This window comes from Patagioenas fasciata, chromosome 1 (assembly GCF_037038585.1).
Source record: "Patagioenas fasciata isolate bPatFas1 chromosome 1, bPatFas1.hap1, whole genome shotgun sequence".
Classification (NCBI taxonomy): Eukaryota; Metazoa; Chordata; class Aves; order Columbiformes; family Columbidae; genus Patagioenas; species Patagioenas fasciata.
The window spans coordinates 207,450,135-207,469,827 of NC_092520.1; the positions used below are offsets into that span (position 1 = coordinate 207,450,135).

Sequence of the window (19,693 nt, forward strand, 5' to 3'; positions counted from 1 at the left end):
CCACGCAAGGGGACTTGGACACACTCAAAACTACTTAGACATGTTGTGCATGGACCCATTGGTTTTGCAGAACTTGCACAGAAGGTCCAAGATGTTGAGCTTGGAAAAGACTCGCTACTCAGCACAACATGACCCACATTCATGGATCTCTGCATATAAAATCCCACATTCAAACACAGGGAACTCAACACCTAGAGATTAAACCTTTTGCTTTTACAAGTGAAATGCCAGCAGGTATGATGTGGTGTTTCTTTCTTATTTTCACTTTATTTTTAGTTGTGGTAATCTCTAAGGCTCCCATTAACTTCAGCTAGGGTTGGCAGTTCTCAGAAAATGAGAATCTGTGGTTTTTCATCTCTAAATTATGCTTATATATTCTGGTGACATGCTGGAAATGGCATGGTTATTGATTTCTTATGGTTGTTATGTTTAGGCAGCACTTTGAGATCCTGTGATAGAAGACGCTGTAGAGCCTTGATCCTTGTGCATGTTCCTCTGCAAGTGTGTATGCGGCCCATGGAAAGTCTTTGGAGTACAGTCATTACTTTACAAAAGAGAGAAAAAAAAGCTATGTGTCACTTGCAATTTTCCTGTACTTTATGGCTCAGAACACAGAGGATATGTCTGTTTTTCCTTTCATGGAGGAAAGAACACTTGATTATTTGCTTTTGCGGGAAATGATATGAGATTGTCTTCTCCAACTGCTGTAAGGCCACCCTGAGTACAGTCTGCTCACGGCCTGTCATCTTCGGTAAATAAAACAGCTTGGAAATGGAAAAATTTGCCCAGCCTGCACAGCAGTCCAGATGTGTCCTGGCTGGAGGTAGGGACAGACCTCCTCAGAGGCTTTGTCTCACGTTTTTCTGCATCTCCAGCTATTACAGCTGTATTTTTATAGACTTCTCTGTGTCCTCCCTGGGAAGACAGCTGGGCATGTCTTTACAGGCCCAGTCCAAGCAAAATTCCTTGTGATCTCCACAGGAGGAGGAGCTCTTTCCAAGCCTTCATCAGGCTTTGCTGCTTCATCTCATCCACAAGGAAGGCAGAAATGAGGGCTCAGTCTAAACTCACTTGAGGGCTGTGGCAATTTTAGCAATGGCTTTAATTAGCTATGGCTGAGGCTTTCTGTCTCAGCCTATAGAGAAGTTAAATGAGGAGGAATTCTGGTATTATTAATCGCAGCACCTCAGGGCTTTAACCCTATAGCAGATGCCAGTGACACGTTGTTTGAGTCTGTTATATGTTCTGCATTACAACTCCAAGCCTACCTATAACCATATGTTTGAGGATCTGATTTCCCCAGGAAAGTGCCCTGGAATTCTATGCATTTGTCATATAAGGGCTGTGTGTGTCCACAGATCCTGTGTCCTTCAGGATCAAACCGACACAGATTCGGAAATCTTGATGCCTGATTCTCTCTGCCAGGCCCCGTGGTTTATGTTATCAGAATGACGCAAGATTACTACAGTGACATGGGAAGGCAAACACAACCTCTAGCAAATAAGAACTGCAAGACTAGAGAAGGTGGCCAGAAAACCATGATCCAAGTGCCGATGTATTTTTCTGACCTAATCCTGTGAGATGTCCAGATTCTAGAGATCAATATCTACTTTTGTCTGAAGATGAACCCTGTTTAGTGTCTTCGATCTTCAAATTTCAAACTGTGTTGGCAAGGAAGTCACGGTTGTTTTCCCTGTTCTACTAGACCAGAAACTGAGGCAAAATGGCCTATTTCAGGTTGCTCAGCGAGCCAGTAGTGGAGAAGAAGCTGGGTCTTAAGACCCCCAGCCAAGGAAGCACAGAACAGGCCTTCAGAGCCCAACCTACAGGCAGGGATAAAATCAGCCTCCAAAAGAGTGATCAAATGAAATTCTGCTGTTGGAAGGTAAATTAAATCCCCCCCCTTTTTTCTTCCTGCAGCCTGGGGAATGAGCATGTTTTGGATCCAACTGTGCAACATTAATCACGATATGGAATATTTGAGCCAAAGGTCAGCTACAGGGGGCCAACGATTAACATATGGGATTTATCTGTCTCCTTCTTCCATAAAGATGCAGCATGCTGGATAATTAAACTTCTGAGTGCCAGCGTGGAGTGTAGCCTGTTTTTTTCCATTGCTCTTTGTGATTCGATCCAGAACCATTTCCTTTCACTGTATGTTTAGAAGTGGAGGAAACAAAGGTGGCATCCTGATCTTCGGTATTAACGCACAGGAAAACTTGGAGGAAAGCCCTTTGCTGCCCCTGGCTTTGTGTAAAGAAAACCCTGCAAACTCCAAAGTCACAGTGTTTGGCTCCTATATATATTTATACATCTATGTGCATGGCAGATGTTCCTTCAGATACTTAACTGAGGTTTCTGCAAAATTATGGTATGAAAAACCTTCATAGCAACCTACATTTCAGTTGATTTACTTTGATTAAATTAACAATACAGAGAAAAAAATTAAAATGCATACATTAGAATAAAGAAAACAACATTCTCCTATGATGGAAGTCAGTGCTTCTCCACGTTATGTGGAATAAAAATTCTGGTATACAGGCAGCACTCATCTCTTGCTTGCAAATGGGAACAGGTAATGGGGAACATTTTGCCACGTTGGGTAAAGGAATTACAGCTAAAGAATTCCTGAGGAAGGCATCTAGCTGAAGCTTATCAGGCCACTGCCTTGTACAATCCGCAAAAGCACTTCCAGAAGAAATTAATCCAATTCTAATACAGGAGGCATGAACCTCCCTTTGGAGGCACCTACCTCTCCCCCAGCCTACATGACCTGCTTAGACGAGACGTCTGCTTCCAGACAGCTAAGATTAAGCAAGGGGAATCCCACAGCATCTGAGTCAGTACTCCAGGTTGTTTCTGCCACAGTAAAATTGTTATTGTTATTATTTAAGGTCATATTATGGTAATACTCAAAGGCCACGTATGGTGTGGACATGGAGTAAAACGCAATTCCCTACCCCACAAAGAGGACAACTCAAGTAATTAAAGGATGATTTTGCTTTTAATTCTGTAGTTTGACTGAAAAGAAATGCAAACACAAACAGGCAATTAAAACACAAAATACTTGATTCATAAGATACCAAAATGCCAAACTACATACTACATATGTCCCATGACACTTATACAATAGAATGACTGTGTACTTTTGGCTATAATGTTAATAAAAAAAGGGATTTATCTTGTTAAGTATTTCCAGGGCATCATTCTGTCTTAGAGTTCTTCTAAAGTGGAGCCAGTTTATTACTAGTTTGGATTCCAACACACTGCTTTTCATTAAAAAGAAAATGGTAGCATCTTACATTTATATAGTACTTTTCATCTAGAAAGATCCCTGGGGTTTTCTTGAGCACTTTCTGGAGTTTCAGTGCCCACAGTGCCGGAGGAAGAAGGCTCAACATGAGTAAAATGCCGTTGTGGCCAAATTTCTTTATTGTATGAACCAAGCACTGTGATTTTCATGTGGTCAAGAGGCATAAAGCACATATGATGTGCTTTGAAGAAGGAAGGGGAACACCAAGAACATGAGTGTCTCACAGATGGGAGACAATACTGATGTATTGACAATACTCACTTACTGGCTGGAGCTGAGCTGGACTGGCTCACACTCTCCCCAGCCAGGGGCTTGGGGTACTGAGCAAATCTTGCACCAAATCCGGGCAATCTGATGACACAAGTTATCCCTTCATAGAATCATTGAGTAGTTTGGGTTGGAAGGGACCTTCAAAGCTCATCCAGTGCCACCCCTGCCATGAGCAGGGACATCTTCACCCAGATCAGGTTGCTCAGAGCCCCGTCCAGCCTGGCCTGGGATGTCTCCAGGGATGGGGCATCCACCACCTCTTTGGGAACCGGGGTCAGGGTTTCACCACCCTCATTGTAAAAAACTTCTTCCTCATGTCCAGCCTGAATCTCCCCTCTCTTAGTTTAAAACCATTACCCCTTGTCCTATTGCAACAGGCCCTGCTAAAAAGTCTGTCCCCGTCTTTCTTCTTAGACCCCTTTTAAGCACTTGAAAGGCCAAAATAAGGTCTCCCCAGATCTTAAATTACTTGTGAGATGTTTGACTCAGAACTATCATTTGACCACTGTCTTGTCTGAGCCACTGAGTGAGGAATTAAGACTCTGGGATAACAGGTTGGTCTGAGCCATCGCTGGTCCTCTGATGTGGTCTTGGTGGGTCCTTTCAACTTTCTGCCTCTTCCAAATCTTCCTCTCTCTCCCTTATTTCAAGCCTGGATACAACCATGGCAGGTCAGGGGTTGCACAGATTTAAAGTCATTTTATGGAGCACAAGCTGATAGTATCTGCAGGGAGGCATTTTGCTAAATCGCATCTGGTACAGCCAAGGATACCACATAACCACACAAATTTAATGTAACACTGGAACAAAGTAGCTATCACCAGGAAAAATACCTGTGCTCTTTTGACAAGCTGTGGCAAGATTCACGGAAATTTCTGGTAGCTTCAGCAAAGTGTTACATTCCATTTAAAGGTGTGGATGTGGAGGATCTGCTGGGGAGACGCTACATATCATAGTAAAAGAGCTGTCTGAGCTGAGACAGCGTTGGGAAACACTGATGTGAAGTGTCAGGTTTCAGAGCAGGGACAGCTGCCTGTGCAGTGTCTAAGGCAAGAGAGATAAAAACTTGATCAGGACTACAAAGTGTCTTTAGAATACAAATGGTTAATGCTTTTCTACAGAAATGATAGGGAGAGGTCCATAAGGTCAAGAATGCAACAGATAGGGAAAGCCAGCATTCCAGCTGGCCTTGTAGTTCATTTTATTTCTTTGCTGTTTGCAATTCCCTGCTCATACATTATTTTCCCCTTCCATACTTCAGATGCAGAATTGCTCACAGAACAGGGAACTAGTCAATATTTATTCCCCCCTCATTCAACCAGGCACATCATTATGCCGCATTTAATAAAAAAAAATCAATTTTTATGAGGTTTTTCTCCATACGGTATCCATGAGCTCCGCATATAGAACAACTATCTCTCACAACACTCCTGTGAAGGAAAGGGCACCTGAGGAATGAGCCTGCCCACAACCAGGGCTGACACTGTGAATATGGACAACACAAATGGGTGTCCAGCATGTCACACAAGTGACTTTTTTTTTTTCTGAAGAGCATGTAATACTTTATAACATTTCATTCATTCACAGCTTCGCTCTGATTGCACATGTTGGTGCTCGGCAACAGACTCGAATTGAACCAGAACTGACAGAGGCCACCCATGCTCTGGATTTTATCCATTTGCTAAGTTTCGCCTAGGCTGCCTTTTTTTTTCCCTCCAGTGAAAGAACAGCTGCACACAAAGACCTGAGCAGCCTTTTAGAGCATACCAGCACTCTAGATTTCAACCCTACCCACAGAAAACATATTTCTCCCTGTCCACTCTTTCCCCCTACCAAGCTGGGGCAGTGGGTTATTCAGGACAGATATGGTGGAAAAAGCACCATCTACTGAACACCCAATGTCCTTCCTTCAGGGACTTCTTAGGGTTGGGGGTTTTTAGAAGGAAAGGGTCTGTCTCTGCAGCCCAAGCAATGTCGAATGCTTGTTACTGAGCGCAAATCAGCCTGAAGCTTTCCATCCCTGGGATGACTCAAGTTGCTTCTGTCACTTTGCTGTGATCCAAGTCATCTGCTCTGAAGAAACGCAAAATAATCCTAGTGATAAATATACAAAAGAAATTGACTCAATCCAACTATGCACACCAATGTATAAATACACATTTTCTCTCCAAAAGTTTTTTGTTTTGGGGGGTTTATTCCCAAAGTCTGTGCATGTGATGCTATATCACCAGCTCTCTGTTCTGTCTCCATCATGTAGCACTCACTACAAAAGAGATTTTGGGTCACGCTGAGGCACGTTTTGGCTGGCTGGCTGTGATTTCTTGGCTTCTTACTTGGATGGGAAGAGTGGGGGGTCCTACAGACTGACCGGTGGAAATACTTACAGGGGTCAGGGCTCTGGGTCATGGAAAGGTAGAAAAACCCACAGGGGGAAAATTAGAAGAAAGGCACAGCTGGGAGATTCCTCTTCCTTGAGAGAGTGGTGGCTCTCATAGGTGGGGGCACGCTAAAGGACCAACAGCCTTAAAAACGCCCCTGGGCACCCATGTGTGTTGTCCTCCTGCAGGGGGGCAGCCAGATCCCGCCACAGCCCCCGCCTGGGGAGACACTCACAGAATCACAGGATGTGAAGGGGCCTTGAAAGCTCATCCAGTGCAATCCCCCGCTGGAGCAGGAACACCCAGATGAGGTTACACAGGAAGGTGTCCAGGTGGGTTTGAATGTCTGCAGAAAAGGAGACTCCACAACCTCCCTGGGCAGCTTGTTCTAGTGCTCTGTTACCTTCACTGAGAAGCTGTTTCTTCTCAAATTTAAGTGGAACCTCCTGTGTTCCAGTTTGCACCCATTACCCCTTGTCCTACCGTTCGTTGGCACCGAGAAGAGCCTGGCTCCATCCTCATGACACTCACCCTTTATATATTTGTAAACATTAATAAGGTCACCCCTCAGTCTCCTGTTCTCCAAGCTCCAGAGCCCCAGCTCCCTCAGCCTTTCCTCACACGGGAGATGCTCCACTCCCTTCAGCATCTTTGTTGCCCTGCGCTGGACTCTCTCCAGCAGTTCCCTGTCCTTCTGGAACTGAGGGGCCCAGAACTGGACACAATATTCCAGGTGTGGTCTCACCAAGGCAGAGTAGAGGGGCAGGAGAACCTCTCTGGCCATACTGACCACCCCCTTCTAATACACCCCAGGATGCCATTGGCCTTCCTGGCCACAAGGGCCCACTGCTGGCTCTCCCCCCTCCACACCCCCCCTTCGCTTCCCTCGGGATTTCCACCCAGCCGGGGCTTCCACACACCCCCCGTATTTCTCCACGCCTGACAACAAAGGAGGCGGCCGGGCGGTGACTCAGCGACGGGCCCGCCCCCGGCCCGCCCCGCCGCTCCCCTCAGGCGAGGCCGGGCCGGCTCCGCGCGTGTGGCGGGGCTGCCGGGCAGTGACTCCCTCAGTCAGTCAGTGAGCCAGCGGGCGGCTGCCGGGACTCCTCCTCCCCTCCTCCCGCCGGGCGCCTCGGGATCTCCCTGCTCTTGTCCCCCCGCGCTGCCGGGCGGGCAGAGCCGCTCCGCCGAGGTAGGTTTTGTGTCTCCTCACACAAAGGCGGCGGCGTTGGCGGGGCGGGTGGTTGGGGAAGGCGGCTCCGTGTGAGGGTCCGCGGGGGGGTCCCATCCCCGAGCTGTCGGGGTGCCGGGCGGGAGAGCGCCATCTCCGCTCCTTCGTTCGTGAGGGGAGATCCGGGGAGTTAATCGTTAACAGAGGGGAGCGGAGCAGCGGGGGAGCTGCTGCTCACGCCGGCCGAGCCCTTCGCTACTCCGCGGGTTTCCCCCCGTGTCTCGCCGGGGCCGTGGAGCCCGATGGGGCGTTTCGGGTCGCTGGTGGGGCAACTTTTCTTCTCCTGTGTATTTTTTTGTACTGCGGTTGGGGCACTCCCGCGGCCCGGTGGGGTCTGCGGGCTGCAGCCTGGTGGGGCCGGGGGCACGTTGGGGGAGGAAGAAGAGGTGGAGAAGGAAAACCGAATAAAAATATACATATTTTATTTTTGCTATCTGTCTTGCCTTGCTAAACGGGAATTTAAAACAGCTGAATTTGTGATGTGGAAGGTGGATGTTTCCTTACGAATCTTTTGAAAAAAGTAGAAGCGGGGAGTGCTGCAAGCCCCGAGTGTCTCCCAGAGCTCCCATCCCTCCCAGGGCGGTTCTGTCAGAGTTTACCCGAATGGCTCCCAGCCTCCAAATAACCAGGTTTTCCTCTGTGTTGGGTTGAAAGGCGGTACAGCTGGCCAGGGTAAATGTGGGGATAAATATCTTTTGGGGGCTTGCAAGGGGAAGGGGTGCAGCGCACTGTTTAACTTAACTACTTGTTTGCTTCTTCTGTTGTTTTATTTTTTTGATAGTTTGCTGGGTTCTGGCATATGTCGGTACTGCATGGTGTTGCAACACAGTGTGGTCCTGTAAGTTCAAGGCAATGCTTGTAGCAAACTCCAGAGAGGGGCAGGAACATGTGAGCTTTTGGGGGTTTGTTGGGAATTTGCATAGTCAAACAAAAATGCAACAAAACGAGGAGGAGATGCTTCTGTGTAAGCATGATGTGGTCTCTGTGTATAGTTTGCGGTGGGAGTGTTGTTGAATGACTCTCTGGCAGCGGTGCTGGTCTGTGTCGTGGTATTTATATGTGTGTGCTAAACCCTGTAGCGCCAATGAGGATATTTAACTTCCATTAACTTGGCAGAGAAGTAGAAATGTGGAAGAACGTTGTTAAAGGTGGATCTTGTAGGTGTTCTGAGAGACACTAAAACTGTCTTTAATCTCCCTGTGACATGAACAGGACACTGAGAATCTCTTACTTTATTGATGGTTGTTTTCCTGTCAATATATGGACAAACAGCGTGTACTGTGAATGTGATAGCTGCTTGCTTATTGTCAGCAATATTTGCTCAGGGACAATAAACAATTGCTTGCTGAGCTTTATTAAAAAGAACCACAAATGCTCCTAAAACAAAGCCCTTATTGTCTTAAGGCAACTGTGGGCCAATTTCATGCTTGGTGGAGTTCCACTGATGTCAGTGGAGTTTTGCCAGGGATGATTTTGGCAGGTGAAGTGTCACTTGTGTTCTTCAGAGTCCAAAATTCTCAAGAGTATTGTTGCTCTTTTGCCTCCAGCTCTTAAGTATTATTAATTAAAATGGTACGCTGATGCTTCCTGAAAGTAAGGTGTAGAGGTGGGAGAGTCATCTCTTCAGGTCCTCTAAATCCTTTTGCAATTGCCTTCTCCTTTCTGATTCAGATCTTACATCCTTTTAGTTTACTCTCTTCTTTTTCAGTCTCGCCACCTTTTTTCTACTTTCAAAATTAAGAAGTTGCTCAGAACTCCAGCTCACCATTAAGCATTTAAAGGTTTTGAGGATAACTGTATTGAACTGCCCTACAACACCACAGCACAGCTGGGTGAGGAGCTGCAGTTCCGAGATGTTTCTCGCATACTCCTCTTCTTTTTAAGCTGATTTGTGTGGTGGCTGTGGCCAGTACATTTGCTGAGGTGGCAGATTGTTTGACACAGTCACACACACTGGAACAGACAGGCTTGAGAGAAACTCAGTGAGCAGACCGAGGTGGGGGAGTCACCGAGTTTTTACACAGTGCCATATACTTGGAGAATTGAGAAACAACTGGTTTTGAGAACACTCCTTCATGACATCGGTAAGAACAGGAAAATCATCTGAAAATTGCTGCAGAAGGGAAAAATGGAGAAAGATAGAAGGAATTATTCTTGTTTACTGGCTGTCAGAAGAAGAGTGGAATTGTTTAACTAGTAAATGGCTTTAATAGAACTTTGGCTTCATTAAAGTTAAAAAAAAATTAATAGAAGTATGTTTATATACAGTCAGCAGTATTAAATACACGTGGCCAACTCTGAGGCTGTTCTGGTATTGTGGTAGTGTTAAACAAAAGAAGTTTCAGTGCTCAGATTTGCAGAGTCTCTGCTGAGCCATTTTTATATCTGACATATTTGTGTTGTACAACTTTGGATCTATTTGCATCTCATAAGTACACAAAAAAGAACATGTCAGACACAACTCACAGCTGACACCGTTCTGACACTTTGGGAAACAGCAGGCATCAAAAAGCAAGATCCATGCACTGTCTGGCTTTGGAGGGGGAAGAAAAACATGCTTAATCCTTCTTTGATGCAGTGACTGGTCTAAAGTTTGTTCTGGTTTGACCAGACCTGGCGTGTTCTTGAATATCAGTGGAAGTATGGTTTGCAGCTTGATGTAGGTGTTACAAAGAGCCTGCAACTCTTCTGTATTTACTTAAAGAGTGTGGAAGTTGGGGTTTTGATATTTGATTTTAGCATAAGCCAATGGAAGGTTTCAGCTGTGGAAAGGGCACCGGTCACAGGCTAACCTGAGCACAGAGCTGCAGATTTGATAGGAAAAATGTTCTTTAGGAGAAAGATAAATTATCTGCCTAGAACTACATTTCTCAACGATATTTCGTTTTTCCACATCTTGCGTGGTCTTGTGAAGTGTATCTCTGTACACACTTCGTTTATATGAATCCCTTCAAAACTGTGCTGAAGTGGAAAGGTGCAGCATCCTCCCACTGTGGGGGAAACACCTTCCCTTTGCAGATGGGGAATAAAAGCTTAAGAAAGTAAATGGGTTGTCTGTGACTACACAGGAACTGTGTAGTGATGCAAGAACTTTAACTTATGTCTCCTGAACTACTGGCTGGTGCAGAAATGAAATAAATCCTGGCACAAAGGAGCAAAAGAGCGAAGAGGCGTAGTCCTAGATGCATGGTATGAAAATCAGTTTGGTCACCTGGTTGTGATACAATTAGCAGTCAACTGCTTCTGCTATCAGCAACATACCTGTTGGCTTTGTTAGATCATGAAAAACATAAGGTTTTTGATCAGAGAATCATAGAATGTCCTGAGTTGGAAGGGACCCACAAGGACCATCGAGTCCAGCTCCTGTCCCTGCACAGGACAACCCCATGGTTCACACCATGTGTCTGAGGGTGTTGTCCAATCTCTTTTTGTAATGATAAGTGCTTGAACAAAAACATTCAGCACACAAGAGGGGGGGAAGAAGCCAGCAAGGGATGCTTTTCTTCTCCTTTCTACACCTCCCTGTAAATAGTGAGTGCTGGTTTTAGTTAGGTTTCTGGATGGATCTTTGGGGACGTCCTTTATTTGTCCTGTTGTACAGTTGCCTGTGAACAGGTGCCGGCAGAAGGGCAACAAAGGGTTTGTGGAGCTGGGGGTGTTGTGGTGAGACCAGGGCTGCTTCTCTGTGACCCCAGCAACTGGGCGAGATGGTGCGAGTGCAGATCCCCACCCTGAGAGATGAGGTTTGTGCTTCTTTTTAAAGGTGGTTTCTAAAGGGGAGACTGCACTTACTTGTGCCGTGCACAGACACTCTCTTCCTCTCCAGGGCGTTGGTGCAAAGGACGGTGTGTGTTGCACCGCAGCGGGGAGCTGCGTGTGGTAATTGTGACAGAAATCTTGTAGGGCTTGTATGTGCAGGGAGTGCTGGCGTCTGCAAGAAGAGGAAGGATGTGGTTAAACGGAACGTTTTCTTCCTTCTCCTATGTAACTTGAAAACATCAGAGGGTACCTGCTACCTCTGTGTTTCATCACACTGGGAAAACTGAAGTTTGAACTATCACCTTTCCTTACAGTGCTGTGTTTGGTGGTTGACTGTTGTAGTTGCAAAGTCTGTCATAGTTTTAAGTTGAATTTCAAAACATGTTTCAAGCTGGCAGGCTACTTCTTGCGTTTAGGATAACGCTATAAGTTTTGTGCAATGAAGGACAGGGAACTCACAGGTGGGAAAGCAGCATTTCCAAGTTGTGTTTATGAAAAAAAAATAAGCCAGGAAGATTTTGGAGCAGTTTTGTGCAGTACTCCGTCCACTGGTCTGTATCACATTTAAAAATGACATTTAAAATCAGTAGATAATCTGATTTTTTTTTTTTTTGCCTGGCTCTATAGCTGAAAGAACAGGGTTGTTGATTTTGCTTCTAGTGTAGATCTAGTCTAGCTTGGAGTTAATCAAGCAGCTTGCTTAGATGGGAGAAGTATCTTAGTTTCATGATGAGACAGGGAGCACAAATGCAATAACCTTTGCCTTATTTAGCTTTATTTATCCTACAAGCGAAACTCCTGGATTTGCTTACATTTCTAAAATTTCTCTGGCAACACGAAACCAGAAGATTGTCTTTTTGTGCAAGTACATGCTTCTCTTCAGAGAGGGATAGCACAGTCATTTAGGAACAGTGGGACAAATTCCTTGCTTTTAGATGAGATCTGTTTCTTTATTTTTAATTTATACTGCAATTTCAGGCAGTGTACATGCCTGCAGGATGAACTGTTAACTACTCTGTTTTGTCCTTTACCAAATCTCAGCCTCTTATATTTACTACCTCTCTGTATGAGCTGCATTAGAGTCCTATAGAGAACTATCTTTACAATGACAAAGCATGAAATGTGCTTTAATGCCCTGGACAGCAACCTTGCTCCTTGTTGTGGTGGGATGGTTCTTATTTTTTACCTTGTACCCAGGAATTATTCACCTTTCCTGTAAGCTGGAGAGCTAAACCCCACAAATGCTCTGAAGGAGTAACTGCCTTCACGTATGACTTTGGTTGAAGCAGTTCCTCTGCTTTGCAGTCCAGTATATTTTAGGGAGGGGAAACTGTTTGTTGTTGTGTAAAGGGAAATTTGCATTAAGCTCCTTTACTTTCTTGAATATTAAGAGTTCACCATGCTTGTGAACTCACCAGATCTGGAGTACGCTCTGAGTGGGAGCCAAACACTGCCAGTTGAAGGTATTTCTATAGCAATGGCATTTAGCGGGTCTTTCGGTGGGTTGGTGAGAGGAGGATGATGATGGGATATAATAGAATGATTCTTTTAGTTCCTTGCCTGTAAAATGAATGGGCATTCATAAGAACTCACGTACAAACACAGGCTTTTGTTCTGGTGCTAATAATAAAACAGAGTTCACAGCTCCGAGTAGTCAACACGACGTGATGAGAAGTGGGTCAAGACCACTGGTGTGTGTATAACCGCACTCCTGATCTAGGCCAGTGCCTGTGCTGGATGCTTCTGAACAAGCTGAAAAGATTTAACGAGAGCTGGAGTTTACGCTGTGGGATGGGTGAAGTGCACCGCTAACTGAGCAGAGCACTTAAGGATGGGGATCAGAATGGATGGTCTTGAGTAGCTTTGCGTGTTCATATGACGACAGAGGAAAAGCTTTAATGTTTAGCACCTCTGGAGAGCAAGGAGTTTAGTTTGAGCCAAAGGAAATTTTCTTTTTCCTGGCAGGATGAGTTGCTGAGCAGCCTTTCAAATATGCTCACTGCTCTGCTGTTCCAATATGTCTCTGCGACCTCCATTTCCTTCTAAGTGTCATCAGGGAAACAGGTGACTTGCTGAGTATCCCACTGTGTTGCTGCTGTGTCCTTAAACTTGTTGCACTAGTTCTGTGCTTTTCGTCACAGTGAGCAGCACAAGGACACTCGCTGATCAGAAACACTCAGGCGTGGGGAGTCTTGTGTATTCTGGAAGGAAGCCCTGGATGTGCTTGGGGTTGTTCTTCTGCATGGTATTTGTTACTACAGGTAGTAACTGCGAGGAGCAGGGTGGCTCTCCAAAGGCAGTTGAAGCGTGCCCGTTACTCTTCATTTACGCATTTCTTCTTTCAAGTACAAGAAGGCTGAACAAGTCATAAATTTCTTATGCAAAATACGAGTGAACATATTCTTCCGTTTTTTCAGAAAATACCTTAAAAGCCAGCTTTAGAATTTGAGAAATTTAATGTCTCTGAAAAGCAGAAGGCATTTATCTCTCGAGGTGAAGCTGTATCCATTGGAAATATTTACAAAAATATTTTTCTGAAGTTGCAGTAACTAGAAAGCCAGCCTTGAAGGTTGTTATGAAGACTGTAGTTTGTGAATGTCTGTGCCAGTCAGTCTCTGGTGGAGGATTTAGTTTAAAAGGCTGAAGCGTGTGTTAACAGATGCCATTGTATCAACACACTTTTTTTGGGGAAGCTCAGATCTGAGTTTCTTGGGGCTGTCTTGCTTTTCCTGTAGTTAGTGACTGATGAAACTGAGCAAAAAGAGGGGAGGTTGGAGGCATCAGCCAGCTGTGTTACATGCTACATCCTTTTCCTAATTGTGCAGGAGTACCGTTCCTTTCAAGTTTCCTCTATGAACTCAATAATTTACTGAACGTGCAATGACTTGGAATATTTATTTTTTTTTTTTTTCAGTGTAGCATGTAAGTAGAAGAAAATAAATTTCCTTGCTGGAGGATGTGAGGACAAGTTAGCACACCAACTTAGAAAATAAGTATGCCAACTATTGTTTTGTTTTCCAATGGCCTGAGGGCCTTTCCTGCAAAGCACTGTCCTACAGAGACAGTCTCTGCCCTGAGGCATTTACAGTTTAAATAGGGAAGAGAGAGTGAGTGAATGGACATTAGAGACGCAAAAAGATGAAGCATGTTGTTTTATTTTTTTGTGACACTGGCTCAATGGTTTTGCAAACTTGAAACAGAAATTTTTCTTGCACCAGAGAACAGTTTTGCACTGAATGCAGCTGCTTTAGAGACAGATTTTTGCCAAAACTCCCAGTGTAGATGTAGCTTTATGTACCTCTATAAAGGTACTTTGTCACTCATGTTCATTGCATTACAGGAACAAATTTTAACACTGTAAGCTGCCCCATAGGGATCTATATACTTTGTATTATAGAAGCATTAAAAAGGCATCTCCTCAACCATGTTACCTGTTTGCAGATATCTAATAGGATTAACAGATCCAAGACAACATGTTCCTTTAGCTAAATGTAATCCATTTGCCAGCTTCAGCCAAAAATTATTGCAGTAAGTAGAAATATAGGTCTATATAGTAAATGTTATGTTCAAATAAAACAGGGCTTAACAAAAGTTAGATCAGTTCTTTTTGTTGGAAAATTTCCCCAACTGATGTCACTTTTATTGTGGAATTTTATAGCAGACGACTCTAAAAATAGGGGCTGGTTTGAGATGCAGAGTCAGAGATCCTGTGATGCTGGTAAAGGAACTGAGTGAAGAACTTTGGAGGAGGGGAAAGTATTTAAATCCTGGGAAACTTCTTGGATGCTGTAGCAATGGGCCATATGGGTACGTAGGTAGCTAATTTTTCTGCTCAAATTGTAATGCAGGTATCTGTTTGGTCTCTTCTTATTTCACTGCTGTAATTTCCTGTGGCTAAGTAGTTCTTCCATTCTTCTGCTGGCGCAGGATTACTGCAGACAACATCTGCCAGAGATTTCTGTGGTGCTGAGGTTGTCGTCGGCTCAGTCTGTGATGTACTTGGCTTTGCACCCAGAAGGATGCCCAGGATTTATACTCTAATTAAGGTCTCAGTGTCTGCCATACACATTTCTTAATCTCTAAAGTTTCCTATATCATCCTTCAATACAACTGTGTTTTGGAGCCTTTATTAGCCCGTCAGGATTGTGCAAGAAAAAAGACGCTCTAGCTGCTGAAGCACAATGCCGTCACTGGTTTTACTTTTCTATGTTTCTCTGCATCGACGGAAGGCTTTGTTTTAATCTTTAATTCTTTTGACTGCCATCATCTGGTAGCATCCAGGGGGAGGGCTGCACTTGTAATGTCTGTTCTGTGTGCTTTCAAAGAGCTTATTCCTTCCAACATTCACTGAAAATGAAGAGTCCTATCAAATTGGGAATAGCATACTCTGATAAAATGGTTCTTTGTTAAATTACTGCTCTCAGGGATCATCCCAAACCCTTCCTTCCATTTTGGCATTGGATCTTAATCTCTTTATTACAAGTAACATCAGGACTAGTAGAATTAAGTATTAATATTTGAACTAGTGGTAAGTTCATTTACTCCTGTTTTATCTTTAATGATGAAGAAGCATCAGCTGATTTCCTATTCAGTTTTAATGCTTCACAAGCTTGAGATTAATCTTTATTTTACCTGTAGAATCACACTTTGGTTAAGGGTATTTTGTCTTTCTAATGGCAAGCTTATTAATTGACTGCTAAAACAGCCAAAGATGTAGTTAATTTACAGATGTTTGGAGTGCTATGAAGTCAGGCAAAGATTGGATTTAGAAAGCACCAGATTATACATACTAGTCAATAAAGCATTGAATATCAAAGATAAATCATTATTGTAAAAACAATTAAATAAGGAGCTCCTGCCATCTTTCCTAGTGGGTATTGTCACTCAGGAAGGGGACTGGGAAAAATTCTGTACTCTAAAATGCAGATGTTCAGATTAATTACAAAGAGATTTAATCTTAGCAATGTATTGTTTCTTTAAACAAGTAAACAAACAAAAAACAACAAAAAAAACCCTCAACAACCCTGCCATAGTTAAGATGCCACAAACTCAGATTAGAGTATCATGGTTTGCTAAATGGGAGATTTAGAAGTCCGCTGTAGGAAGCGATATCCTTTAGAAAGCAGAGAATATGAAAGCTCAACAAGCCAAAGTTACAGTAATTCCAGTTAATGTGGTTAAATGAGGTAATTTCTGTTTAGAATATTATAGAGTCATTGTGTATTTGAAAAGCAGACTGTGTCAGGGTAAACATATCCTTCCAATATCTATATAAAGTAGATAAATATTTATTGTTGTCCTTCTACAGATTGGGAAACAAAGGCTGAATTGACTTGCTTACAGCTATAATTAATTAGTGCAAGCATAAAATTTGAACTTGGGACTTTGAACCAAGATAAGAGCAAACAGAAACATAATGAAAAGATAACATAAACTTTATATTTCAAGCATAAACTCACTACCCCAATATAAAAATCACCTTCCAATAAAGGCCGTTAGGCAAGCAAGCAGCCTACAAAGCTGCCTCTCGCTGAAAACAGGATCTGGTTAGACTGTGATCATTACTTTATTGGACAGTTTTGTGCCTCTTATGGTGCCCCCGTTAAGCTTGTTGCTTTTGAGAAAATTCTTAAAGACAAATTGGAATTCAAATTACATTTTCAAATCATTGAAGTTCGGATGAGGAGCACCAAGCAAATTACATTTTATCTTGAGAAGCTGCAATAAAATCATGCTAGAAATTTCCTTTACTTATCTACCAGATAGATTATTGGTGTGAGTCACCCGAAGCACTTGTCTTTGAGTCAGCTACATTTCCAAATTTAGTACAAGTGCTTGGCATCATGTTATGGGATGTCACTAACTGCGCTTCATTAAATTGCAGGTTTTCCCCCTGTCCTGGTCAGATGTTAGTTTTCACTACAACTTGGGCTGAGCGTAGAATAAACATTTCTTTTTTGCTTTTTATTGAGTTCTCTGGATCACAAGGGCCATGACTTTTCTTTTAATTCGAAGGACAATGCACCTTAAAGCACAATACTCACCGCTTCTCTAAATTGCGTGCTGGAGGGGTGATAGTGCTCACATGATTGCTGCACCGCTTTAGTATTTGTGCCATTTGGGAGAACAGTGTGTTCCTGGAACAGGGTTTTGGGTTTCCTTCCTGCCCCCTCACCTTTTCTGTAGATGCATTTGGAAATAGTTTAATGAATTGCAGAAGCCACTGTTTTCAGTCAATGCCTTTGTGTCAGCCATGAAAATTAAGAGAGAGTTTCTAGTGGTGTTTCTCTATAAGTTTAAGCAATTTCAGACTTTCTAAATGATTTTTGTTTGTTTATTTCAAAACATGCTAAGTTAAAAAGCAAAGCAAACTTACCTTAGTTTTCTGGACTTCTAGATGTCTTCCGTACTGGATGTTGTTTGAATTGGATTCCTTTGCCTTAACAGACTTGTTTGCTCTGGTGCTTGTAATTCACTTGAATGTGAACTAGCCAGTACTTGACTAATGGAAAACCAAACGTAAGTAAGTGATAGTGTATGCTAGACAATCAGAAGCACCTACAGTGAGCCATGGAGCTCTCTAAAACAATTTTGAAGTCTTTCTGTGAACCAATTGTTGAATGAAGAGTGGATGAATGGAAGTTTAAAAGCTTGAATCATTAAAATCTGGGACATTAAAATCCTAGAATAGATACACGTGTTATTGCTTTTAAGTCTTTAATGAAAGGGGAGTAGAAGAGCATTTTTAAAATGGCTTTATTTATCTTTTCCTCAGGTTTATCATTTAATATAGTGCTTGAAGTTTACAGGGTCAGTTTGGCATGGGAGTGGGAACATCAACATGCTATTCAAATGTAGAGTTGTCAGCTTAAATGATCACATTTTTCTGTTGTCTTCCTTTCAACTCACTGACTATTCAATCTCTACGGAGATTTTATTTTTCCTGTTGTGCATATCTTCTACATTTCTTTTTTGTGAGTCTTGAATTTACAGTGCAATTCCTCTCCTCTTTGCTGTAGTATTTGTTAAGAATATAAAACTTTTTATCCAGAGCCAGCTGTTTTGAAGCTGAAAACCCAACTTCAGAAGCTAAGGGCCCTTGGCTGAAATGCAGCTGAGGTGCACACACGTATGCAGTCTGTAAAATCAAGCTGCCTTCAGCTGTCACTGGTTGGCACCAGCCTTTCTCTGGGCTCCATCTGTTGCTTTTCTTAGAAAGGGTGTAAAGCACAGAGTGAAGCTGTGTGGCTCCATACAAGCCTGTATGTGTCTTCCAGCACCAAATTATGATGCTGGGCTGCAGTAGACCACTGGGTCTGTCCCTCATTCCGCTCTAAGCATGAACAAAATAAGCAAGAGAAGTAAAGGTGAAGACTTTCAGTGACACAACTTGTCCTCAAATCAGTAACTGGCCTGGGATTAAACTGGGTTTGTTCTCCTTGCAGCAGGGTTATACCATGTTGCATTATCCTGTATAAGACAATTGTCAAAGGTTAATAATGTGTGGTTTTTTTTCCCCAAAGTGAAAGATGCATTAGATTATAGGTGTCAATTATGTAATTAGCAAACTATGGCAAATTTTTAAAATGACCGAAAGAGGTTCTTGCAAGAACCTGAAATGTTCCTCAGAATAATAGTGTATTTTCCCTAACAGAAGAGGTCTTTGTACTTAAAGCTGGAATAGTTTGGGCTTTGGGGCTTTTTTTTTTTTTAATTACTTCAATGTGCCACAGAAGCCAGAGGAATCCTACAAGACACCTACTTTCAGAAGGAATGCAGGCAGGTAGGTACATTAGAGTTGACTTTTTCGTTGTCATTGTGTTTGATAAATTTTAACCTGATCTCTGGATTGGGGAAGAAAATGAGTCAGGCTGCAATACTGGACGGGAAAGAAAATTCAATGAGATAACTGGGAAAAAAAAAGTGGTTTGTACCATATGTATTTCTGCTGCAAACTGAAGCTGTAAACTTTCTAGCTGATCTGTACAAGATAAGCTTGCATGAGTCTTTCGCACCAGCATCACAAGCTTGAACTTTTATGTGCTGTGTAACTAAATCCCTGTTGTCATCCAGTTGAAATGGAGTCAATGTGGGCATCCTCCAGTTTTGCCTTTGATAAACTTTGGTTTTGTTTTCCTGACACTTCATTTCCTATTGATCCAAATTCTTAGAGTTGTTTGTTTGCTTTTTAACATGCTTCTAAGGGCTGTTGCTTGCAACTATTGTCTGACAGCACTGGAATGAGCCCTGTCAGAGCCTGGACTCCTGGCTGAAGCCTTTCATTACTCAGCCACCAGTTTACATAAAATTCAGGGCAGCTTTGTATCTTGGAAGCTTCAAACTCTTTAAAAATTTGGCTGAAACCTGCCAAAACTTACGAGGAGGGTTGTGAATTCACACTTAAATTATCGTATAAGAAATCTAAGAAGGTAATTTAACTTAAATACCTGACCTGGTCCTGTGTTTGCATCTTAGTTATGCAGCAGTCTCTCTGGGTGTGTGTTTGCAGCTCATCTTTTCACCAAGGGAACTCCCTGCGGTGGCTCTTGTAGCCCAGCTTTTGCGGGCTGGTCCTGCAGGAACCATGCTGGTTTAGCTAACGTGGGCATCGGAATACTGTCTTAGATTCTTCCTGCTTCTTGTCTAAATGCTTTACAACATGGTTGCTACCTTTTTAGAAAGCCTGTTATGCAAGCAAACCACACCAATTTCCTTTGGCTCTGTTTAACTGTCATTTGGTGG

The 19,693-nt window shown here is 43.1% G+C and overlaps 1 protein-coding gene across 2 annotated transcripts in view; it reads left to right on the top strand.

The window, feature by feature from the left end:
• Positions 1-6,970: 6,970 nt before the first annotated feature.
• Positions 6,971-19,693, top strand: part of FAM107B (family with sequence similarity 107 member B) — a 62,438-nt gene continuing 49,715 nt past the window's right edge. Inside the window, exon 1 of one of the 2 annotated variants that reach the window (XM_071803507.1) lies at positions 6,971-7,153. The gene's annotated coding sequence lies outside the window, so the exon portion shown is untranslated. The remainder of the gene's footprint in view (positions 7,154-19,693) is intronic. The other variant, XM_065846275.2, reaches the window with a different exon arrangement.